General features: G+C 35.8%; 1 long non-coding RNA gene across 1 annotated transcript in view; it reads left to right on the forward strand.

Moving 5' to 3' along the window:
• Positions 1-1,413: 1,413 nt before the first annotated feature.
• Positions 1,414-27,231, forward strand: part of LOC125098726 (uncharacterized) — a 106,225-nt gene continuing 80,407 nt past the window's right edge. Inside the window, exon 1 of the long non-coding RNA XR_007126934.1 lies at positions 1,414-1,626. This is a non-coding gene — a long non-coding RNA (uncharacterized LOC125098726). The remainder of the gene's footprint in view (positions 1,627-27,231) is intronic.

Consider the following 27,231-nt stretch of genomic DNA (forward strand, 5'->3'; position numbering starts at 1 on the left):
AGTTAATGTCCTAAAAGTCCTGAGGAAACTAAGATTTTTATAATTTGGTGTAGTAAAATCCACACAAAATTCTGAGAGAAGACTGTATCCCAAATATGCTTTAAAGTAGTTATAAAAGACAAGTGAGTCAACATGAAATTAATTAAACATAAATAGAACATGGTTGATCTCCTGCCCTTAGGAATTCATTAGCTCTTACTGATTGGGTTTGAATAAATAAGAATACATAGCTTTCCCTTTAGTGGAGGTGGTGCTGAAGTATGGGCTCAAACAGCAGCTGACAAAAGAATTTTCCAATTAAAAAAAAAAAGGAACTGTGGATAAAATAGAGAGGCAAATAGCTGGATAGGAAGTCTATGTTGGTTTCTGACAATAACAAAGAGAAAAGGATGAGGAGATAAGGAAAAGAAAGAGGGAGGATGGGAGATACAGCCTCCCAGCTGATTTGGGAAATCTGCTGGAAGATCAGCATTTTTAAATAACAGTTCTCAGTTTGAAAAAGGAGACACAAACTATCTTTATTTTGAATTGATCAAGGCAACGAGAATTGACCTTTCCCAACCCAGTCTATCCACTTGGCCAGGAGCCAAATCAACTCTTTTCTCTAGGGGTGGGGGACGAAAAAGGCTCTCCCCTGGAGGCAGCTCTAGCAGAGCAGGGTTGATAAAATCTAGTTACAATGGACACTTTTTTTTTTTTTTAATAAGATTAAAGCTGAGATTTGAGGAATGGGTTGCTTTGCAAAAACATAAATTCCTGATCCCAGAAAGTTTTCGAATAGGACTAAAACTATTTGCAATGTTGTAGCTTCTCCCCCTCTTATATCTGGAGGAAGGCTACTACTTAGATAATGTTTTAGGCTTTTTGTAATTCCATGGCTTTATATAATGGCTGCATTTTAAGAGCCTATGAAAACCTGTAAGCCAGAATCTAGTGCATAAAAGGTATTCAATATGGGTCTGCAAAATTAAGTGAGATAGTAACAGTTGGTAGACAGAAGGAAGGGAGAAATAAGGAGGGAAAGAAATACCCAGTTGGTCATTTCAACAAAGTGAGATCATATGATCTAAATCAAACAGGTCTGCCTTGAATAAGTATGTATTTAATAGTGTGTAACTTTGAGGAAAATTTCTTAACCTCTCAGAGTTTTAATTTCTCATTTGTAAAATTGGAATAATACTTACCTATCTCATTGGGGTGATTTGAGGAATAAGTGAATTGCATATAAAGTGTGTGTCATACTTCATAGTAATACCTTAAGGTATTCATAGGATGCCTACTGAATGTGTACTATCACTTGTTGACATTCTTGTCATTCCTGTTATCCATATCAAATGTGGTATTTGGAAGAATTCTAGAACTGTGAAGTTGTTATGAACTGAATTCTGTCAACCAGCATGAGAGCTATGAGGACATCTCTAAGCAGAAGTCAGTATAGAAGTGTACACATCTAAGTAATTTTTTAATGCAGTTAAATTCTATCATAAAAACTAGGTGGTGTCCCCTATCATATTTTCTTATTTTAACCACTTGAAGTTGTGGGATTTTAAGATGACTTAGAGCCAGGGAAGACTATTTTCTTTTGTTATTGGTATCTCTTCAGTCTGTTGACAACTAAGGAAAGCAGTAAGTAACTGCTCAGAGATGTCTGTGTGGAATGATTTAAACCATATCAATTTCAAAGGTTTTCTATTGTAAGAAAATATTGCTTCTCTTAAAAAGAGCAAGGTAAATCAGATTAAGTTATTTAAATAGAAATAAACCTATAAAGGTTACTAAGGTGTTGATAAGCTTTTATAATAGACAAAGAGGGGATATCTCTTATATTTAAAAAGGAGACTTACAGAGCCAGAATTTATTAAAGTAAAGAATACTAACCTAATGAAAAACCAAATGTGACACTCCCTGGAAGATATGTGACCTTTCCAAAGCTCTACAAGGGTACAAGCTCTATGAAAATAGGTTTCTTAGCCCATGATCCTGCAGGATATTTCCTTAGTTCCTGAACACTATCAATATCTCTTTCCCTTTCCTAGCAATCAACAAGGAAAACTTTTGATTTTATCGAAGATTTTTTTTAAACATCTGAATAGAAATATAAGCATTCTCCAAATACCCTCCCTCATTGGGTTCAGGGTCACCCCTAAAACTGTTAATTACTCCCCCACTTCAAGACTGACAGGCTCTGCAGAGTGCCATTGAGAAGGGAGGAAAGCTACCAGCATAAGGACAGTCTGATGGACTCCTGTGGAACTGTCCCAAACCTACTGTGACTGAAGTCAGAAGTGGTTGTGAGGATGTGACACTGGGTATCAAATTTATTTGCTACTGGACCCTCTGTGGTAGGGTGGCAGGATTTTTAGGAACAAACCTTTCTGCACTGAGGATATGCTATACATATATCTAGATAGGTAGAAAGGAAATTGAGTGCTTTGGGGCCCACCCATGAAACATGACCTACCACATCTTAATTAGCTTGGAAGGTAGGGGGGGCAAAAGGGAATATGTGCTCATTTGGCTGCTGAAATATTAAGGCCAAAGTAGGCATTATGGAAACTGCCTCTGTGCTTTTGCTTTTGCACTCTCTCCTCCATAAGGTTTACCTAACAAAATGTCCTGTGCGCCTCAACACATTGCTAAAACCCCTTTCTAAGCTGCTTCTATTCACTAGAATTTTATTCTGCACTTTAAGACCATATGTGTGTTCCAGACAAATTTCCAGAACACTCAGATCAAGCCTATACCCTGTTTTGTCTTCTATAGTTTGAGTTTGTCTGTCCCTCTTCCTGGAATCCTTTCTGCTCCTATCCTTGTCCAAAGTCTTCCTTGTTTTACTCTAGGTATCTAGAGACATCTCTCTTGCAATACCCTTCTTTGATTATTCTGTCTTGCAAAACCTTCCTAAATACAGTCTTCTATTTTGTGGTACTTTTCACTTCATATTACAGATATTTATGTGTCTATTTTATCTCCTCTCTTAGATAATAAAATGCTCAACATAAGGATCCAAATCTCATTTATCTGGTATGCCTCACCACCATTAGCATATGACATGGCTTATAGTAGATATTCAATAATATATATTGGCTAAATAAAGATTGAATTGCAACCTGCTTTTAGATATGAGTTTTAGAAATTTTGTGTGTGCTCTCCAGCACGACCTTGTATAGTATTAGATGAGTGCCAAGGGATTTTATATGCTTATCAAACTCCATTTCTGCTCCCTCATAGCACACATTTAAACTATATGTCTAGTCTTCATTACAGTTACATTGGACATTGTGACTGAGTTTTGAATACAAGGGTGTGGACCACTTCTAGGACTGCTTCCTACGCCTTCAGCAGGGTCCTCAGTGCTCTCAGTCTTCCCTCTATTTAGAAAGTTAGCAAAGGATGCTACTACCCCAGTGAGTGTGGAAGCCACCAGATAGAACAAGCATAGGCCCTTGAAGATTATAGATAGCAGGCTTCTTTCATTCCTTCTCTGACTTACACTAGACTGTACCATGAGTGAAGACTAAACTTTGATAGGACACTAGTATTGTAGTTATTTATTATAGCCCTCAGCCTACTCTAACCAATACATACACTTAGATATTTCTTAAGTGATCTTACTAATTCTAGCTAGATGTACTAATGCTATATTTCTTTGAATGTAAGACATCATCGAATATATGACACATCAGTATATTTTTCTACTAAGAAAGAATAAGGGGAGCCTGAGTGGCTCAGTTGGTTAAGAGTCTGACTCTTGATTTTGGCTCAGGTCATGATCTCAGGGTCATGAGACTGAGCCCTGTGTTGGGCTCTACACTGAGAATTGAGCCTGCTTAAGATTCTCTCTCCCTCTCCCCCTGTGCTCCCCTTGGCTTGTGCTTCTGCTGTCTCTCTCACTCTCTTTTTTTTTTTTTGAGAGACTAAGAAAGAATAAATGCTGCCAGTCAAGCTATGACAACCCTTCCCAATATCAGAGGAGCAAATTGTGCAAAAAAAGTGAATCTGAGAATCAATGTAATAGATAACAATAATTCACATGTAAAATAATTGTATAATTCATGAAGTGCTTTAGTGAAACCTTAAATCTGTTTTGCAACATGCATTCATTAGTACCTTCTTTTATGTTTAGCATTGCTTGGTCCTGAAAATAAGACATAGTCTTTGCCCTCATAGTTTATAATTTAGTAAGACAGACTCATAATTAAAAACAATTAAAATTCAGTTGATTAAACAATTAGAATGTAGCTAATATATATCCTACAGACTGTGTACTAAATGCTATGAGTTACGCTTATTTTGAGGCTTATGTCCTATGGGATCAGTAGTATTTCGGCTATTTTATCATGTTGCCCAGTAAGTGTGCTAATGGAAGTGAGTCTACACAATTTAACAATAGCCCTGTAAAGGGAGTAACTAAGTATATGCTTGATGTGAGCTGGGCAAGCAGGTACACCTCAAGGGTCAAAGGCCATGTTACGGAGAAGATGAGGTTTTATCTATGCTTTGAAACTGAAAAGTGTCCAGAGGGGCAAGTCAAACATTCCAGGGTGAAGCAAGAGTGTGTTCAAAGCAAAGAAGTAATGAATATTTGCAAAATACTATACAGTCTAGGGAATGGGAGTTATGGAAGATGAGTCTGGAGAGAGTGTGGTGGATAGTCCACAAAGAGTTCCATGTCTGAGGCTAGTGTTTAGGCTAATTCATAAAGATGATAGGGATTTTAGGGAGGAGCTGCTGTGGGTATAGATATTACCAAATAAGGTCAAAATGGGCAATTTAAAAATCTTTCGAAATGTCTACATTTATAGACATGTAGTTCAAATTAACAAAGAAATAGGATCTTTTGTGTCTCAGTATCATTCAATCAACAAGAACAAAAGATAATAGTGAGATCCATTAAGATGGCAAAACATCAATGAACATTTGTCACTGAAATTCATTTGAATTGATTTTCATATTACACATGCATAAAAAGATACTTTTCTATTCTTTTTTGCAGTTTTGTGAGTTATTACCTTAAAAGACTTTACAGCAATCACTCATAAATCCATTCAGTTCACTTATTACCTCCAGAATATTTTCTTTTAAAAATATTACTAGGAGCAATTTTAACCAGCCCAGTTTCAAGCTTTAAAAGGCAGCTATTTTACATACATAGTAAGTACTTTTTTCTGAAAATTCTGTGTATAGATTCATAATTCACAGTGGCGACCCCTGTTAATATGCACTCACAGCTGCATGCAGCCCTAGGAACCATTATTTTATTAAGAATAATGTAAAGACACTTAAACTTATTCTGTATCATCATGCATATTACCAAGTGTGTGCCATTATGAATAACAGTCACAGCATATAGCATAATGGTATGTTAAAGAAGACGTTGTGGTGTAAACTAAATGCATATTAAGAATACACAAAACTCTGTTGAATTTTAATCGTCCTTATTCATAGGACATAGAGTTCTAATGATCCTCAAAAAGCGTGTGATTTAAATAAGCCATCTTTATTCCATTCCATTTAAAACCCTTGGTGTGAGTTAATCAGCTTGGGTGGACTCATTCCTAGTGTTGAAAGTGAAGAAATCTTTGCTCACACATAGAGAAATGTGTGGTACATAGTGAACAAATAAAGTGAGTCATCTCTAATCTACCTTACTAAGGACACCCTACTTTGCGACCTAATCATAAAATTGAATCAATTTAGAAGGCACTCACTAATTGATCTCCCCTTCTGAATGCTAATCTCCAAAGGATTTACCTGTGAAAGAATTACAACTAAATAAGAATTTTGCCAAAGGTACTGTTAAAGTGCAAAGGAGAGAGATTTATTGTTATTCTAATAGTTAAGAAATAACATTGGCAATAACAACTAAGAAACTCCCCATTGAACTCCACTCAGTCATTGCAATACCTTTATTTCCTCCAATTTGATGAGTGTAGTTCTGCAGAGGAAAATACCTGACCTATTCCCAGGAATCTCATGATCCCTCCCAAATTTCTTCCAAATCTGATTACAAGAATATGAATTTCCAATGAGTAGATTTGAGATTTTATGTTTATTTTCTCTTTTTCATTTTTAAAACATTTCTTCATGGTGATTTGCTTTCAGAAGGGTGCACACCGCACATGAACAATATTAATATGGACACAATATTAAAATCCCCTAGAGGCCACCGACTAGCCATAATAGACTATAGTGGCTATGCTTTTGTCTGCTTCCTTCTGGTATATACCACTTTCTTTTACAAATGCTCACCTTCTGATCCCACTTGAGGTTATTAATCCCAGTGTCCTGATCTTACCTGGCCAACAGTGTGTCTAAACCTTCCCAAACTAATGGTGCACGTTGGGGTTTAGTCATTAAAGTAAGGATAGGAAGTTGACTCAAGGAGGGCCAGAAAGTCTTTTCCAAAGGTTCTGGCTGGAGCTAACAAGAACAACAACTGTTATCCACTAGAAATGTTGAAATAGTCCGTGTTTCCAGCTTCATAGCAAGTATGAGATTTCCAATTGCCATTTTGCCCACCTTGTTCAAAGGTCTAATTACTAAAATAATGCCAAATAGGAAGAAATTACAAGAGAAAGAGTTATGCCAATCTCATTTTAGTTCCTGATCATTGGCTTGAATGAAGTCAGCTGCATCTCTGGACTTCCCATGGATATGAGCCAATGAATGTTCTTTTATCCTTAAGGTATTTTAAGCTAGGTTCCTATGAGTTGAAAGAAAGAAAGAATCCTAAATATAGATAGCTTTCTCTGCACCCACTCACCATTTTTTTTTTTTTAAAAAACACCAGCTCAAATTTCCCTGGGAAAAGACCCTGTTTCCAATTTTTAGTCATGGTGCTTCATGATTCCAACTACAACTACAAGCATGGCCACCTAGAGCATCAAATTCCTGTGAACCACAGCGACTGGTTCAATAATGAGACTGTATACCAATCAGAGCTCATAAGGCAGAATGTATCTTTTTTTTTTTTTAATTTTTAATCTGTTCTTTACTTGATATGAACATCGGAGAAACTGAGCATTGAGTTTAGAGGGACTGCCATGGTAGGCCTAATTATGAAGGCAGTACATCAGAAAGTAGAGCAGAAAAATGGTGAGAGAGAGAGAGAATAAACACTAATGTTTTATTTGAGATCCTAAGAGCTCAACCTGTTTTAGAAGCTATATCCTGCTTTTAGATTTTTTTTTCTTTTTTTTAAAGATTTTATTTATTTGACAGAGATCACAAGTGGGCAGAGAGGCAGGCAGAGAGAGAGAGAGAGAGAGGAGGAAGCAGGCTCCCTGCAGAGCAGAGAGCCCGACGTGGGACTCGATTCCAGGACCCTGAGATCATGACCTGAGCTGAAGCAGAGGCTTAAGCACTGAGCCACCCAGGTGCCCTGCTTTTAGATTTTTAATCTTTCTTTTTTTTTTTTATTTAAATCAGCTTGAAGTTTTGGGGTTTTTTTTTTTTTTCACTTGTAATTGTTCATTGATCATTTGTATGTGATAACAATTATTTTATAAGTAGGTTACATAGTTGGTAGAATACTGTAGATTTCCCTTGATTTTTATTTTTATCTCTTTATTGCTATAATGAAATTATTCTGTGGCCTCTTCTCTAGTCTCAGAGACACTTGGGGACATGATCCTGAAGTCCTCCTATACCACTAATGGAAAAAATTTTAGGAGTATTCTTATACCAGATCCAAGATAAATGAGAATTCAGTCAAGGACTATATACTGAACCAAGAACCTATACCTTATTGTCAAGATTGTTTGTCAAATAATGAACAAGTTTTCTTGGTGGGACTCAGCTTAGTCCTAGAGAATGAAAGTTAGAATTATAAGTTTGATGGGTCATAAAGCTTAGAAAGACTCTGAGCTGATGGCTTCCCTTAGCTGAAATTGTCTATATCTACTCATTTTCACTACATTCCAAGTCAGAATGAGGAGGACCTCAGAAGCTGTTCCCGAGAGACATGGTACCTTTATTCTCCTGATCATCCATGCTGTTATTATATCCAGTATGCTTTCCTAAGCCTAAACAATGCTCAGGGAAGCCTAAGGTGTCTTCTGTGTTTGTCAATCCAATATCAAAATCAATGCTGCTATTAGCTCCTATGCTAGAAGGCTGATAAATAGAATTATGAAAAGAAAGTTCTTTGAAAATATGTCATAGATTTCAAGAAAAAAATTCAAGTAGAGCTTCAGTGTGTATGTATTTCTGTGTGCATGTGTATTGCAACCAACTCCCTAGTAGTGTTGATTATTCTAAACATTCTCTTTTCCATAATGCTCTCCTTCACATATTCCTCCTTATTAAATAATTCTTTCGATGGAATTGTATCTTATCAAAGCCTCAACTTCCATATATATTTTTTTCTGCCTCCTAAATTTATAACTCCAACCCAAGATCCTTTTGTACCCCCACCTATGTATTTTCCCACGTACCTCTCCAACTGGTAGGTCTTTGTCAGCATCCAAAATTCAAAATTTCCTAACTCAGCCCCTGAAGCAACATGATATAAAATAACAAAGATGTCATATTTCAATTCAAGAAAACCTAGATTTAAATCTCACCACTACCACTCAGTAGCTGTGGAATTAGCAAATTATTTAACTTCTCTGTGCCTCAGGTTTGTGCCTATAAAATGTTGATAAAAATACCTATCTCCCATTATTTGAAAATGTGAAATGAGTCCTATAAGTATTAGGGCCAAAGGTTTCCGTTCTACTCCTCTTATTTCTGTGGATGTAAAATTCCAATGCCTCTTCCTAGAATAAAAGAAAAATGAGGTCCACTGCCTCCATCTCTCCACCCTCACTTATGTCTTCCCAAAACAGGAGAAGCAGCACTCTGGTGAATTCAGAAGGACTTGAAGGAGGCTCAAGTTAGTAACTTATAAGTTCTTTGTCTTTCAGAACTGTCTGCCTTTTAGAAAGAGTTCTTGATTTGTTCCCAGGCCTGTGTTTATGCTTATAATTGTCTAGTTGCCCCAGTGGATAAATCTGTTTGATTTAGGTGGAAAAATATGGGCTAACCCACCTGGCCAGAAATTTGGTTTCCTTGTGACTAACTACTGTGTTGTATCTTTCAATGGTTTGCAAGTTTGAAAGAGAAATAAGAATGTTATTTCTTGGCTCACTAAACCCCAACAGTATGGAAAGTGCCCAACACATTCTGGCACGCATGAGGAGCTCAAAAAGTGTCAGTGGTCCTTTCTCTATAAGTATCTGCTGCTGCTGCCCACATTCTCTATTCAGACCCTCATGCTAGAGACTTGGTGACTTTCAGATATTCCTCTCTTATTTACATCTAACTGTTCACAAGTGGCCTATTTACTGTACTGATTTGTCTTGAATCTATCTTGTGCAGTCTCCCCTCACTTCCATGGTCTTGGTCATATGCTAATTATTTCCTAGATTAGTTCAAAAATGGGGGAACTGACTTGGTGCCTGCCTTCTGTCTTCCCCTCATGCAAACAAATCCATCATAATGCAATTAGAATGATCTGATATGATACAAGCTACATCCCTCTAAAAAAGTACTAATTTATTCAATTTTCCTTCTCCAGTATATGTTTTATTACTTCACAGTACACACACACCACTGTTCACATGCATACACTCCAGATACTTGCCAGGATACTCATCAGGATACTTGCCCCCAGTTCCTCACTGCCCATAACCATGGGGATAAATCAGGGTAATTCTGGGGGTTGCACATATAAACCTAATGAAAAGGCAAGCTTGAATTACCAGAGTTTATTCATTAATAGCAGAGGAATTGCAATTTGGGAAATCCATGCTATAGTAATCTATAGGTGAGCCATAAGGCTAGGGTAGGCCATTTTTTTAAAACGATTTATTTATTCAGTAGGAGAGACACAGCAAGAGAGGGAACACAAGCAGGGGGGAGTGGGAGAGGGGAGAAACAGCCTTTCCTGCTCAGCAGGGAGCCCAATGCAGGGCTTGATCCCAGGACCCTGGGATCATGACCTGAGCTGAAGGCAGATGCTTAACAACTGAGTCACCCAGGCACCCCATAGGATAGGCTATTTTTTATGGGCAAGCAGTACAAAGGGGAATATCTAGCCAGAGTCTAAGCAGTAGGTTCATTGGCTTGAGGATCAGGAGGATCTTGGCAAGTGTTTACCGGTCAGGAGATAAGTCTCAGCCTTCTGTAAATCAGACATTTATGAGAAACCAGTCTTTCAGTTAAGTTCTGTTTTTCTGACAGTGCACATGTGAGATTATCCATTACATATCCTCCAGTTCCATTTTAGATTAAAATTATTTCATACTCAGCAGGTATACACTGAGCTGTATTCTCCAACTTGGCATATATCAGTAATAAAAATGATATTTGATTCTCCATCTGCTACTCCATTGTCTTATTTGACAATTTGTACCAAACCCAAGGCAGAGAACAGAGATGCAGCAATTGGCGACTTTTCCAAATGCTCCAACACTTATGTGTCCAAAACATGTACCTGTCTTCCATCCTTTACATTCTCTGTCTTACCTTCAACACCTAGTTCAAATATTTCCACCTCTGCAAAGCCTGTCCTATCAGTCAAAGGTATTAGATTTATTAGTAGAGCTAATTACTTACCTTTCTGTCTTTGGATTAAAACAATAGATCTTAGACACATCAAGTCAAAATAAGGACAAAAGTATCCATGCTATTAGTGGTAAAAACTGATTTGGAAAATTCAGTGGTGCCTCTTAGAATTACCCCCCTATACGAACACACTTAAGCACACACCAGTTACCAAAATAGAGAAGAGTAAATTCCCTCATCCTTGCTCAGAGCTCTGTCTATTGAGAGACTGACCTAATGGAAACTAAAAACAAAGCTTGTTGTTTCCAAAGGCAACTGTCGTAGAAATCAGGTGTGTGGATCATACATGAACAAAACAACAATGCTTAATAAATGTTTGATTAATGCCTAATAAAAAGTGAGACCTAATGAATATCCGGCTCTTATCAATCTTACCAATGAGTTAACTCCATTAAGGGAGAGAAGAGGGAAGAAACTCCCTCTCCACAACTTCTTCAGGAGCCCTTAAGTTTTAGAGAACATTCCTTCCTGCATAGGTAAACCTGGAAATTAGGGAAAGAAGAATTATCTCCCCTTTTATTCCTGTGATATATAATAAGAAATATTATTGTTCTTTGTCTCCTCCCTGGCACAGAGCTCCTAAAACCCTTGGAATATCCTGGATGAGAGCTGTAAATGTGTCTTTTTTTTTTTACATTCATTAGGTGACCTTTGGAAAGCCCTTAGGTAACCTAGGGATAGGAACTGAATTGCAGAGGAACCAATCATGTAGTTAGGTGGTCTTAGAATTTCAGTGTCCTCTCCAACCTCCTGGGAGCAGGGCATAGCTTGGGGGATTCAGTTAAATCACTAATGGCCTAAGATTTAATCAGTCTAGCCTATGAGAAGGGGACCCTCATTTAAAAACCCAAAAGGAGAGGGTTCAGAGAGCTTTCTGTGTTGGCACGCATGTGGAGGTTTGGAGAGTAGTACAACACTTCCCACATACCTTGTCTTAATCATCTCTTTCATCTGGCTGCTACTGAGTTACATCTTTTTATAATAAGCTGGTAGTGTAAATAAATGTGAGCTTCTCTAGCTGTGAGCTCCTCTAGCAAATAAACAAAGAAGGTGGTCTCTGGAACCTATGTATAGCCGGTTGGTTGGTCAGAAGACCGACAACAACCTGGAATTTCAATTGGCCTCTGAAGGAAGAAGTAGGGCTGAGCCCCTAACCTGTGGCACTAACTCAGTGCCCAACTATCTGTAATAATTCTAATATTAGAATTGAGATCAATGTAGGACACCTGGATGGTATAGGAGCATTATTTGGTGGTGTGAAAAGAAACATTATAATTTCCCATCCTTATTTTCTTAACCCTATACTCCTCTGAGCTTCCCAAGAAATTTAGTCATTCCTTTATTAATTATTTATTTATTTAATTATTTTACTATATACGTATCTATTATGTATATGCTTGGAATAGTGTGCTTTTTTAAATACAAGTATTTATCTATGTTCCAATGCCTGGAAAATAATAGCTCTCAATAAATATTTACTAGCTAGCTAGATGAAGTGGAATCATAGAGTCTGATAAATAGATATGGGTCTAGACATCATATACCTCACTTTCACATCCAAAGCCAAGAATCCTTCATACAACATTGGTTGTGTACTCAGAGTTTGAGCACTTCCTGTAAATAAGAACTCAACTTATGAGTTATAGCTAGACAGAGAAGATTACAATCACCTTATGCATCAAAAAGACACAATATCATTCCTTGGTATGTTAAAAAGCATAAGTTTTAAGCCAGTCATGAGAAATATCAGATGTACACATACTGAGAAACAGTCTACAAAATAACTGATCAATACTTTTCAAAAGTATCAAAATCATGAAAGACAAAGACTGAGGAACTGCCACAGACTGGTGGGGACTAAAGAAACAGGACAACATACTACAATTTGGGATCCTAGAACAGAATAAGAATATTATTGGGAGAATTGGGGGAAGTTAAGAAATGGCAAGTAGTATAAAATATGGTAAGGAGTTGAGTTAATAGTATCAAACCATGACAATTTTCTGGCTTTGATAACTGGACAATGGTTATTTGAGGTGTTAACATTAAGCGAAGAGAGGTGAGGGATATACAGGGTACTCTTGTCTTATCCCTACAAGTTTTTTATAAATCTAAAATGAATTCAATATAAAAAGAAGAATCACTATTATACACATGTGTATGGATTTACAAAGGGGTAGATTCCTACCAATCCTCCGGCTACTCACACAATAATGACAGCCATAAAATTATATCTGGGGCATAATGACATTTTCAAGTATCAGGGCCAATGAGAAATAGCTGAATGTTGATGGTAAAGCAGCACAGATACAAATATCTTTCATATTTCATTGTCACTAATGAATCTGTCTCCTCACATGGCTCTGAACACCAGATGTAAAACAGCTCTCTAATCTTTGGGATTAATTCATTGTTGTGAAAAGGCAGGCAGCAGGGTGATACGGACATTAGAAGGGGGCCTCCAGAGATCTTCAGTCTTTCTGCTCCTCTTTCTCAAGAGCCCAGTGTCCTTACTTCTTACCTACCAGACTTTTGCGTAAGTTACACTTAAATGTCCTTACATAGAGTCTGTGTCATCTCTATCCATTTAATAGATTTCACGAAGACAGAATGTATTTCACATAGAAAATAAGATGGGGCTTCTTGTCATTTCTCAAGTTGTGACATATGTGGGCTCATGTGAGGGAAGTTAATAGATGTGGTGCTTGGTGCTAAGTCTCTATTTCTCACAATATCCGGAAATGAAAAATCTTAGAACATCAGTAAACTTCTGAGTAATGTTAGCTATTTCATTTTTATTAGAATTTAGGGTAATGTTATATCTAATTAAAAACAAATTATATTCTATCCAGATTATTACATGTGAAGCTTTTTCAAATCTTTACTAAGAGCCTGTTATGTCCCTGGTAGGACCTCTTACCCACTAGTCCATATCCTTTCAGCCTCAGTTGTACATTTCTCTGCCCACAGCTCAGTAATTGTCTCTGTATGGACCCCTGACCGCTTCAAGGAGAAGCAGATCAATAGCATGTGGCTTCAGGCCTGCATGCCCTGGCCTCCTGCTTTGGGGTTCCTGGGGGTTGATTGTAGGAAACTTTTTAGTATTGATACATGTACAACTTATGGGTTAATCCCCATGTGTGATACCTTTGACTAAGGAGAGATAGGAACTAATGGATAATACCACTAACGTTAGGTGCTGAGACACATTGCATGGTTTTCTCAGATGTCTGACAGGACTGATCAACCCGTCCCCCATAGTGGAGACAACTCCGTGCCACATCATCAGGAATAGCTCTCTCTCCTTCCTTGCTTCAGACTCTGCACCCTGGAGTTACATTTTGAATTAATGTAAGTCCTAGGCTGTATGTTCTAGGGAACCAAGTGAAAATGACATCCTTGCAAATTGCAATTAAAGTATCACCTGGGGGGAGAGGAGTCAAAAACTAGCAACAGAAGAATAAATCAAAACTTCTGAGAGAACACATACTAGAGTCCGGGGATTTTTTCCAAAAAAGTCTATCACTGAGACTTAGGTATTATAACATATTTTATTAGATTACTATATTCTGTGGGCCAACCAAGAATAACAAAGAAGACCAAAAACACTATGCTGAGGAAAACAACCTTGTCCTCAGCTATGGGATATATGCTCTTCCCCAAATCAACTGACTAAAATAATGCTTCTTTCCTGCTTCCATACACTTGTCTCTGTCTGCATATTCAGAGACTGCAAAAGGCAATAAATATCACCAGAAAAAGAGGAAGTACACTCACTGGTATACAGCATCTTCAGATGGATAGGTGCCTGACAAAGTGTTATTTACTGATGTAGGAAAGATGTTAAGGTTTGAAGCTGATGGCCACAAAAGAATTCTTGAGATGTCTTTGGTGCAAAAATGTAATTTTATTAAGTCCTGTGGGCAGTAAGAGCTGCATGGGGTCATGAGAAGTGGTCCATTATATACTTTCAAGTTGGGAGGGGGTTAGGGATAATGTCTCAAATGAATTTTGGAAGCAAGGTTGCCAGGACCTTGAGGGGGTTAGCTATTGTCAGGAAAGGGTCATTTATTACTGTCTAATAAAACCTGAGTTATGAGACACTTCAGATATATATTGGTGGGTCATATGCTTGAGGATGATTGCCAACATATACCTTGTTGGGGGGGTGGTGGTGATAAAGGGAATTTCCAAAGGAATTTTTATATATTAAAGTAGATTCACAAGGTCCTGGGGACTGGACTAAGATTTCCTTTTGCCCTTAGCAAAGTATCAACATGGAAGCAGCTGATTTCCTAGAGAAATGTCACTCTGCCTGTTTCAAGGACTTGTTGATGGGCTCTTAAGTAGTGGGGAAATTTAATAATTTTTCTTTTGCCCTTATTTCCCATATCATTTACTGTGAGGGGACATGAAGTGGGATGGGAGAAGTGCATGCTGGTAGCGAGCAGTCTTCCCTATTCTAACTTTGTGTTAAGAATCACTGCAGAGGCACCTGGGTGGCTCAGTCATTGGGTGTCTGCCTTTGGCTTGGATCATGATCCCAGGGTCCTGGGTTTGAGCCCCACATTGGGCTCCCTGATCAGTGGGAGGCCTGCTTCTCTCTCTTCCACTCCCGCTGCTGTGTACCCTCTCTCGCTATGTTTCTGTCAAATAAATAAAATCTTTTTTTAAAAAAAGTATCACTGCAGATTCCTCTATCTCACAAGCATGGGCAGAGAGCCTGATTACAGAAAAATATCCATCTTGGCCAAACAGGTCCACCCTGGATGACAAAGTTGCTAGAAACTGAATGTAGGGACTATACAAATCACTCTGCTTTTGGGACCTAAATCCCAAAGTAGAAATTTCCCAATGACTAGAAGACACGGAGGGTTGTGAGAAACCTGTTTCCCAAGTCTACAAACATGAGACCTAGAGTTTTCTTCCCATCCAAGAAAGAGTAGACCTCAAAAAGCAATGCCCAAGGAAGAGTATTAGAAAACTCAGAAAAATGTCTGCAGAAAACAGACCACTTTAGAAAAGCATCTATTTAGTGTTCTCAAATAGTTGCAAGATGGCAAAATTCTCATGACATTGGTTCCAAAAGCATAATGAGAATACAGTGAGCTAAAGCAAAAGACAAAAATGATACTAGATAAAAGCAGAAAGTGTTTTTAATGAGTCCTAAAATGTATTATAAACTTTTTTTAATTAGGCAATAAAAAGCCAAGTTGACATTGCATAAAATCAAATCTTTGATGACCTGGTTCCAACTCAAATTACTCTCCTGGAATACAAAAAGAGACTATGATAATAGATAGGATAAAGCACTGAGATACAATCTGACATGTAGATTACCTAAAGAAAAGAATTTGAAACTTAAAACCCTTGAGGAGGTAGTGCAAATTACTGGCTGAGGGCTTAGAATTTGGAGTGAGCTATTTGGGGTTCAAATTTCCTATTTATTAGTTTATATGAGTTACTAAAGCCCTATTTACTAGGGCTTGGGAAAGTTGATTAACATCCTGAGCCTCAATTTGCTTATCTTTGAGATGAGGATAATACTAACTATTGTATGATTTTAATTAGATAACGAATGCCATTTATTTAATACCAGCATTTTAAACACTCAGTATATAACTGTTATCAATACCATCATCATCATTAAACACAAGAGGCAAAGATGTGTTTAAAGAAATTTCTCCAAGTGTAAAGAAAACCTGTGGTGTGTAAATTGAAAGAGCTCACTATGTTCTAGTTATGGTTAATAAAAGGTGCATACCTGGCCTGTAGACAGACTAGTAAAGCTAAATATGAGATAATGAAAAAAAAAACCTACAAATATCAAAGCTTCTGACTCAGAACAATAATCTTAGCCTCCAACTTTACTTACAATGTTAAACACTTAAAGATCATGAAGCAGAACAACATTCTCAAATTATGACAACAAATCTCTCTAGAAAAAGTTACTTAATGTTCTTGCTTGCTATGAGATAATCAAAAGAGATCAAGAACGGGAAAGTTTTTAGTGTTAAAACCAATTAGCATATCTGCAAATATGCTTCAAATATTTATAAGGACACACACAATACTTTTACATCCTAAGATTTCACTGGGAGGAGAAATAGAATGATGACAAATTCCTCAGTACATAAGAAGTACCATCTCTGCTTAATTCTTGATTTTAGTAAAGAAATAAGAATTATATATTTGATAAACTACAAGTAACAAGAGATGGAAGTTAGACAGATATGTACTTGTCATGTTATTAAAGAAAAACATCTCTTAGTCAAAAGACTGAAAAATAGAAACTAGAAAGCACAAAACAAGCTGGAAAAGTAAAATATTAAATGACTAAATGAAACAGGATATATGTTATTAACAAAAAGATTTAAAAATAAAAATTAAGGTATATTGAGAAAATGCCAAAAACATGAGAGAAAGAGGAGGAAAGAAACTGGTATTACAGTACAACTATGAAACATAAGACAAAGCCAAAACAAAACATAACTTGAATAGATATATAAAGACATATAAGAAAGGTTATTTGACAATCTAAGGAGAAAATGACAAATATAATGTAGAACTTCACAAGTCCTTGTCAATCTGTAGACGATATGGTTGCCAGAATTATGACATACATGGTTCATATAATATAACAGGATTTATTAAGTAATAAGATTTTTTAAAAAATACAAATTTTCAAAATTCATAGAATATTCCTATAGAACACTACATACTTAAACTACAAAAGAAAATCAAACAGAATTCAAATACAGCAGTCTTTTTTATTGTGTTACCAAACATAACATGAAATCTAGCCTTTTTACACTTTTGTTAAGTATGCAATACAGTATTCACTGTATGTGCATTGTACAGCACATCTCTAGAACTTTCTCATCCTGCTAAAACTTAAACCCTATGACAATTGCATAGCATCTCCCCATTCCCCTTCCCACCAGTATCTGGCAAACCACTATGCTATTGTTTTATAAATTGACTATTCTAGATCACGTGATATTATAAATGGAATCAGGCAGTATTGTCCTTCTGTAACTGAGTTATTTTGCTTAAAATAGTGCCCTCAATATTCAGTCAGTGCTGGCATATGAGGGAATTTCCTTCTTTTTTTAAGGCTGACGAACAATACATGAAATAATTTAAAAAAAACGATGAATTGTATGTTTATATTACATTTTCTTTATTTATTCATCAATGACCCATTCAGGTTGTTTCTATTTCTTGGCTATTTTGAATAAGGCTCAATCAATGTGGAAGTGCAAGTATCCTTTTGAAGTCCTGTTTTTAATTTTTTTGGATAAATACCCCAAAGTGAAATTGCTGAATTATATGGTAGTCCCTATTTTTAATTTTTAAAGGAACGTCCATTCTGTTTTTCATCATGTTTGCACAATTTACATTTCCACCACCAGGGCACAAGGGTTTCCCTTTTCCCTACTCCTCACCTATATTTGGCACTTTTGTCTCTTTGATGATTACCTATTCTGAAAAGTGTGATATGATAACTAAATTGTGATTTTTATTTGCATTTTCCTGTTGAGGAGGGATGTGAGCATCTATTCACGTCCCTGCTGACTATTTGTATGTTTTCCTTGGATAGAGGACTATGCAAGTGCTTTGCCCTTTTTAAACTGGGTTACTTTTAAGTTTTTTTTTTTTTAATTACTTTTCAATTGGAGGAGTTCCTTATATACTTTAGAACATTAACCTCTTATCATATATATATATATGGTTTTGCAAATATATTCCCATTCTACATACTGCTTTTCACTTTTTTCTTTTTTGCTATGCAGGAGCTTTCCAATTTGATGTAGTCCCACTTAGCTGTTTTTTGTTTTTGCTTCTTGTGCTTTGGTATTATAGCTAGAAATCTTTGGCAAGTTCAGTGTACAAGAAGCTTTCCCACGGTGTTTTTCTCCAAGTTTTAGAGTTTTCAGGTCTTATATTTAAGCATTTAATCCATTTGGGTGATTTCTGGTGGTAGTGTGAGATAATTTCATTCCTTTGCATGTGGATATCAAGTTTCCTACCACTATTTGTTGAAGAGCATATTATTTCTCCATTGTGTAGTCTTGGCAGCCTTGTCAAATATCATGTGACTGTAGATGGATGGTTTTATTTCTGGGATTCCTTTTTGGTTCCTGGTTCTATATGTCTGTCTTTAGGGTATCATAATATTTTGATTCTCATAGTTTTATACATATTTTGGAGTGAAGAAATGTGAGGCCTCCAATATTATTCTTTCTCAAGGTTTTTTGGGGGGGTTGTTTTGTTTTTGGCTATTCAGGTCTTTTGTGATTCTGTGTGAATTTAGGATTTATTTTCTATATCTGGAAAAAAGATGCCATTGCGATTTGATATTCTACCATATCTTAGATTTGCTTTGTATAGCATGATCATTTTCATAATTTCACGTATTAATAAGTCTTTCACAATCAATGACACAGGATGTCTCCATTGTTTGTGTCTAACTACTTTCAGCAATATCTTAGTTTTCAATATACCTGTCTTTCAACTGTTGTTAAGTTCATTAGGAATTTTACTCTTTTTTTTTTTTTTTTAAGATTTTATTTATTTATTTGACAGAGAGAGAAAGACATCACAAGTACGCAGAGAGGCAGGCAGAGAGAGGGGGAAGCAGGCTCACTGCTGAGCAGAGAGCCCGATGTGGGGCTCGATCCCAGGACCCTGAGACCACGACCCGAGCCGAAGGCAGCGGCCTAACCCACTGAGCCACCCAGGCGCCCCAAGAATTTTACTCTTTTTGATGCCACTGTAAATTGGGATTATCTTCTATATTTTCTCTTTGTATTATTTATTTTTAGTGTATAGAAATGCAACTGATATTGGTATATTGATTTTATATGATGCAATTTTGCTGGAAACTTTAAATTTGTTTTAGCAGGCTTCTTTGTGGAATCTTCAGGGTTTTCTACATATAAATCATGTCATTCATGAACAGATATAATTTTACTTCTTAGTTTCTGATTTGGATGCCTTGTATTTCTTTTTCTGGCTTAAACACTCCATCTAGGACTTCTAGTACAATGTTGAATATAAGTGGTAAAAGTGAACATCCTTCTCTCTCTCTCTTTTTTTTTTTTCTTCTTATAATAGTAGGTCAGTTTCAGGGGTTCCAGAATTATATACATTTCAAAATGCTCACTATGATAAGTATAGTTGCCATTCATCGAAAAACAAAAACAATAAACAACAAAAAGTTATTAGCACATTATTGACTCATTCCCTATGCTGTACTTTGAATCACATGATTTATTTATTTTATAACTGGAAGTTTGTGCCTTTTAATCCACTTCAACTACTTTACTTAACCTCTACATCCATCCCCTCTAGCAACCACTAGTTTGTTCTCTATATTTATGAGCTTTAAAATATTTTTTGTTTGCTCATTGGTTTTTAGATTCCATATAGAATGAAATCATAGGCATTCATCCTTCTCTGCGGGCTTATTTCATTTAACATAATACCCTCAAGGTCCACCCATGTTGTTACAAAGGGCAAGATCCCATTTCTCTAGTGGCTGAGTAATACACCAGATCTTCTTTCCATTCATCCCTCAATGTACAATTGGGTTGCTTCCATCTCTTGGCTATGTAAGTAATGCTGTAATTTGGGGTGCATAGCTTCTTTTTAATTAATTTTCCTTTTTTAATGGGTAAATATGCAGTACTGGAACTGCTGGGATTCATATTTTTTTTTATTAACATAATGTATTATTTGTTTCAGGGGTACAGGTCTGTGATTCATCAGTCTTACAAATTCACAGCACTCACCATAGCATTTACCCCCAACCCCAGTGTCCATCACCCATCCACCTATCCTTCCCACCCCCTTCTCTCCAGCAAACCTCTGTTTGTTTCCTGAGATTAAGAGTCTCTTATGGTTATCTCCCTCTCTGGTTTCATCTTGTTTTATTTTTCCTCCCTTCCCCTGTGATCCTCCGTCTGTTCTCAAATTTGTCATATCAGTGAGATCATATGATAATTGTCTTTCTCTGATTAACTTATTTCGCTTAGAATAGTACCTTCTAGTTCCATCCATGTTGCAAATAGCAAGATTTCAGGTTTTTTTTTTTTTAAGATTTTTTATTTATTTGTCAGAGAGAGAGGGAGAGAGAGCAAGCACAGGCAGACAGAATGGCAGGCAGAGGCAGAGGGAGAAGCAGGCTCCCCGCCAAGCAAGGAGCCCGATGTGGGACTCGATCCCAGGACGCTGGGATCATGACCTGAGCCGAAGGCAGCTGCTTAACCAACTGAGCCACCCAGGTGTCCCGATTTCAGGTTTTTGATGGCTGCATAGTATTCCAGTGTGTGTGTGTGTGCACATGTGTGTACATATATATATGGATGAAGAATATGTGATATACATATATATACACATATATATGTATATCATATATCATATATGTGTGTGTATATATATATGATGTAAGAAGATGTGATATATATGTATATCATGTCTTTTTCAAACAGTCATCTGTTGATGGACATCTAGGCTCTTTCCTAGTTTGGTTATTGTGGACATTGCTGCTATAAAAATTGGGGTGCACATGCCCCTCACTACATTTTTATCTTTAGGATAAATACCCAGTAAAGCAATTGGTCGTAGGGTAGCTCTATTTTCAACTTTTTGAGGACCCTCCTTACTGTTTTCCAGTGTGGCTGTACAAGCTTCCTTTCCCATTAACAGGGTAGGAGGGTTCCCCTTTCTCCATATCCTTGCCAATACATGTTGTTTCCTGACTTAATTTTAGCCCTTCTGAGTAATGTGAAGTGGTATCTCACTATGGTTTTGATTTGTATTTCCCTAATACATGATATTTCTATTCTTATTTTTTGAGAAACCTCCATACTATTTTCCAGTGTTTGCAACAATTTTCATTCCCAGCAAAAGAGCACAAAGATTGTTTTTTCTGCACATGCTCACATTTCCTATTTCTTGTTGTTTTTGATACTAACCATTCTGACTGGCATGAAGTAATATCTCATTGTGGTTTTGATTTGCACTTCCCTGATAATTAGTGACGTTGAATATCTTTTCATGTGTCTGTTGGCTATCTGTATTTCTTCTTTGGTAAATTGTCTGTTCAGGTCTACCCATTTTTCAATCAGATTAGGATTTTTGGGGGGCATTGAATTGTATAAATTCTTTATACATATTGGCTATTAAGCCCTTATGGTATATAAGATTTTCAAATATCTTTTATCATTCAGTGAGTTTCTTTTTCATTTTCTTGATGATTTCCTTTGTTGCAAAAAAGCTGATTAGTTTGATGTAGTCTCAATTGTTTATTTTTGCTTCTGTTTCCTGTGACTGACAAAACATAGCCAGAAAAATATTAAGGTTGATGTCTAAGTGATCACTACCTACATTTTCTTTAAAGAGTTTTATGGCTTCAGGTCTCACATATAGGTCTTTAATCCATTTTTAAAGAGTTTAAAGTGTTTGTTTTTAATTTTAATTTCAGTATGGTTAACATACAGTGCATTGTTAGTTTCATGTGTACAATATACTGGTAGAACAATTCTACACATTACTTAGTACTCATCATGGTAAGTGTACCCTTAATCTCCTTCACCTATTTCACCCATCTCTCAATCCATAATCCCCCTAATAACCATCAATTTGTTCTCTATACTTAAGAGACTTTTTTGGTTTAACTCCTTTTTCTTTTGTTTACTGATTTTGTTTCTTCAATTACACATATGAATGAAATCACATAGTATTTGCCTTTTTCTGAATGACTGACTTCACTTAGTGTTATATCCTCTAAATCCAACCATGTGGTTACAAATGGCAAGATTTCGTTTTGTTTTTTTTTTATGCCAAGTAATTTTCCATTGTGTGTATATACCACATCTTCTTTATCTATTCATCTATTGATGAGCACCTGGGTTGCTTCCATATCTTTGTTATTGTATTTAGTATTGTAATAAACATAGGAGTATGTATATCTTTTTGAATTAGTGTTTTTGTATTCTTTATGTAAATACCTAGCAGTGGAATTACTGGATCCTATCATAGTTCAATTTTTAATTTTCTGAAAAATCTCCATACTCTTATTGCTAAAGGCTGTACCAGTTTGCATTCCCACCAATAGTGAAAGAGGATTTTTGCCACATTCTCCCCAACACTTGTTTTCTTGTATTTTTGATTTTAGATATTCTGACAGGTAGGAGGAGGTATCTCAATATGATTTTGATTTGCATTTCCCTGGTGATCAGTGATGTTTAGCATATTTTCATGTGCCTCTTGGCAATACATATGTCTTCTTTGGAGAAATGTATGTTCGTGTCTTCTGCCTATTTTTATTTTTATTATTATTTTTATTTTTTATTTTTTATTTTTTAAAATGTTATTTATTTATTTGACAGAGATCACAAGCAGGCAGAGAGGCAGGCAGAGAGAGAGGAAGGGAAGCAGGCTCCCCACTGAGCAGAAAGCCCGATTCGGGGTTCAATCCCAGGACCCTGGGATCATGACCTGAGCTGAAGGTGGAGGTTTTAACCCACTGAGCCACCCAGGTGCCCCTTCTGTCTATTTTTAAATTAGATTCATTTTTGTGTGTATGTTGAGTTATAGAAATTCTTGATATATTTTGGATACTAACTATCAGATATGTCATTTACAAATATATTCTCTCATTCAGTAGACTCTCTTTTAGTTTTGTAGATTGTTTCCTTTGCTGCACAGAAACTTTTTATTTTGATTTAGTCCCAATAGTTTATTTTTGCTTTTGCTTCCATTGCTTCTGGAGACACATCCAGAAAAATTTTGTTTTAGTCTATGTCAGAGACAGCTGCTTGTGTTCTTTTCTAGGATTTTGATGTTTTAAGTGTCTCACATAGGACCTTAATCCATTTTGTGTATGGTGTAAAACAGTGGTCTAATTTCATTCTTTTGCATGTAGATGTCTAGTTTTTCTCAACACCATTTATTGAAGAGAAAGTCCTTTTCCTATGGCATATACATTCCTCCTTCATTAAAGATTATTTAACCATATAATTGTGAGTTTATTTTAGGGTTTTCATTCTGTCCATTGGTCTACGGGTCTGTTTTTGTGCTTGTACCATATTATCTTAGTTAATGCAACTTTGTAGTATATCTTGAAATCTGGATTGTGATACCTCTGGTTGTATTTACCTTTTCCAAGATTCCTTTGGCTATTTGAGGTCTTTTGTGGTTCCACATAAATTTTAGGATTGTTTCTTCCAGGTCAGTGAAAAATGCTGTTGGTATTTTGATGGGGATTGCATAAATCTGTTGATTACTTTGGGTAGTATGGATTAGCATTGGTTCTTCCAAACCATGACCATGGAATATCCTTCTATGCGTGTCATCTTAATTTTTTTAAATTTCTTTTATTTAGTTTTTAGACTATAAACTTTTTATAGTTTTTAGAGTAAATGTCTTAAACCAACTTTGCTATTTTTAAGTATTTTTTACTTTTTTGATACAATTATAAATGAAAATTTTTCTTACTTTTTTTTTAAATTTAAATTCAATTAGCAACATACAGTACATCATTAGTTTTTGGCATAGTGTTCAGTGATTCATCAGTTGTGTATAACACCCAGTGCTCACTACATCACATGCCCTCTTTAATGTCCATTACCTAGTTACCACATCCTCCCACCCACCTTTCCTTCCACACCCTCAATTTGTTTTCCAGAGTCAAGAGTCTGTCATGGTTTGTCTGCCTCTCTGATTTCTTCCCATTCAGTTTTCCTCTTTCTGCCACTTGATTATTAGTGTATACAAATGCAACAGATTTCTGTATATTGATTTTGTATCCTGCTATAATACTGAACTCATTTATCAGGTCTAGTAGTTTTCTGGTGGTGTCTTTAGGTTTTCTATATCCTGTCATCTGCAAATAATGACAGTTTTAATTTTTCCTTACCAATTTGGATGCATTTTATTTCTTCTCTGATTGCTATGGCTAGGACTCCTAGTATTATGTTGAATAAAAGTGATGGACATCCTTTTCTTTTCCTGATCTTAGGGGAAATTCATATATGGCCTTTATTAAGCTGAGGTGTGTTCCCTCTAAACCTACCTTGTTGAGAGTTTTTATCGTGTAAAGATATACTTTATCAAATGCTTTTTCTACATCTATTGAAATGATCATATGGTTTTTGTCCTTTCTCTTGTTGATGTGATGTGTCATGTTGATTTGTGAGAATTAAACCAGCCTTGCATCGAGGAATAAACCCCACTTAGTCATAATGAATGATTATTTTTAATGCTTGCTAAATGTTATTGAGGATTTTTACATCTATGTTCATCAGAGATATTGGCCTGTTGTTCTCTATTTTTGTGATGTCTTTACCTGGTTTTGGTATCAGGGTAACACTGGCCTCATAGAGTGAATTTGCAATTTTTCCCTTCTCATATTTTTTGGAGTAGCTTAAGAACAATAGGTATTAATGCTTCTTTACATGTTTGATACAATTTGGCTGTGAAGCTGTCTGGCTCTGGACTTCTGTTTGTTGAGATTTTTTTGGACTACTGATTCAATCTCCTTGCTGGTAAATGTGTTTCTAAGAATTTATCCATTTCTATTAGGTTGTGTAATTTGTTGACATACAGTTTTCATATTATTCTCATACAATTGTATTTCTGTGGTGGTGGTTGTTAATTTCTCTTTCATTTATGATTTTGCTTGAATCCTTTCTCATTCTCTTTCTCTGATGAATATGGCTAGAGGTTTGTCAATTTCATTGATCTTTTCAAAGAACCAACTCCTGGTTGCATTGACCTGTTTTATTGTTTTTTTTTCCTTAATTTCTATATCATTTATTTATTTCTGTCCTAATATTTATTATTTCCTTTCTTCTTCTGGTTGGGATTTTGATTGTTCTTTTTCTAGCTCCTTTAGAGTGTAGGGTTAGATTGTTTATTTGAGATTTTTCCTGCTTTTGGTGTAGGCTTGTATTGCTATAAAGTTGGCTCTTAGAACCACTATTGCTGCATCCAAAAGGTTTGGACCATTGTGTTTTCATTTTCAATTGTTTCCATATAATTTTAGATTTCTTGTTTGATTTCTTGGTTGGCCAAGTTATTGTTTAGTAGTAGTTATTTAACCTCCATATATTTATTCTCTTTCCATATATTTTTTTTCTTGTGGTTGATTTATAGTTTCATGGTGTTGTGGTGAGAAAAGAAGCATGATATCACTTTGCTATTTCTGCATTTGCTGAGGTTTATTTTGTGGCCTAATAGGTGACCTATTCTGAAGAATGCTCCATGATCTCTTGAAAAGAATGTGTATTCTGCTGTTTTTAAGATGGAAAGTTTTGATATATCTGTTAAATCCATCTGATCCAATGTGTCATTCAAAGCCACTAGTTCCTTGTTGATTTTCTGTTTGGATGATTTGTCCATTGGTGTAAGTGGGGGTGTTAAAGTCCCCTACTATTATTATGTTATGATTGATTATCTTCTTTATGTTTGTTATTAGCTGTCTTACATATTTGGGTGCTTCCATGTTGGGTGCATAATTATTTAAAACTGTTATATCCTCTTGTTGGATTTTTCTCCTTTATTATTATATAGTGTCCTTCCTTGTCTCTTTTTACAGTCTTTGTTTTAAAGTCTGTTTTATCCAATGTAAATATTATTTCCATTCTTATTTTTCCATTCTTATTTTCATTATTTCCTTCCAACTACTACTTTGGAATTTTGTTTGTTTTTTTTTCTAGCTCCTTTATGTATATGTTTATTTTGTTTGAGATTTTTCTTGCTTCTTGAGATAGGCCTTTATTATTATAAACTTCCCTGATACAGCAATTTTTCCTGCCTCTCAAAGATTTTGATGTTTGTTTATTTGTTTGTTTTGTTTGGGCGATCTATTCATTGATGTAAGTGTGGTGTTAAAGTTTCCTACTATTATTGTATTACTACTGATTACTTCCTTTATGTATGTTATTAACTGTTTTATGTATTTGGATGCTCCCATGTTGGGTGCAAAATATTTACATTTGTTATATCCTCATGTTGGATTGTCTTTTTATTATTATTATTTATTAAAGTAATTATTGATAAGATTTATTGTCATTTTATTCCTTGTTTATTGTTATTTTTGCAGTTCTCTGTTACTTTCTTTTCTTGCTCTCTCATGTTTTGCTGGCTTTCTTTAGTGATATATTCAGATTCTTTCTATTTTTTGCATATCAATGACTGGTTTTTGATTCTTGGTTACTAGTAGGTTTGAATATAACATCTTATGCATATAACAGTCTATATTAAATTGATGGTCACTTATATTTGTATCCAATCCTTACCCTTCTCCCCTCACATTTTAGGTATATGGTGTCATATTTTACATCCTTTACTTGGTGAATCCCTCCCTTCCTCTATGATCCTCTGCAGTATCATGTCATCTGTGAAGAGCAAGTTTGACTTTTCCAATTTGAGTGCTTTTTTTTTTTTTTTTTTTTTTTTTTTTTGGTAAAAGGTTAATTTATTTTCAAGTGTTCCCAGGCAGGGCTATAAAACAAACCCCCAATGGACTTTAGCATGAATCTTACCACATACATACCAATTGAGTGCCTTTTATTTCGTTTTGTTGTCTGATTGCTGAGGCTAGGACTT

The sequence above is a fragment of the Lutra lutra genome, chromosome 4, assembly GCF_902655055.1.
Source record: "Lutra lutra chromosome 4, mLutLut1.2, whole genome shotgun sequence".
NCBI classification, from domain to species: Eukaryota; Metazoa; Chordata; class Mammalia; order Carnivora; family Mustelidae; genus Lutra; species Lutra lutra.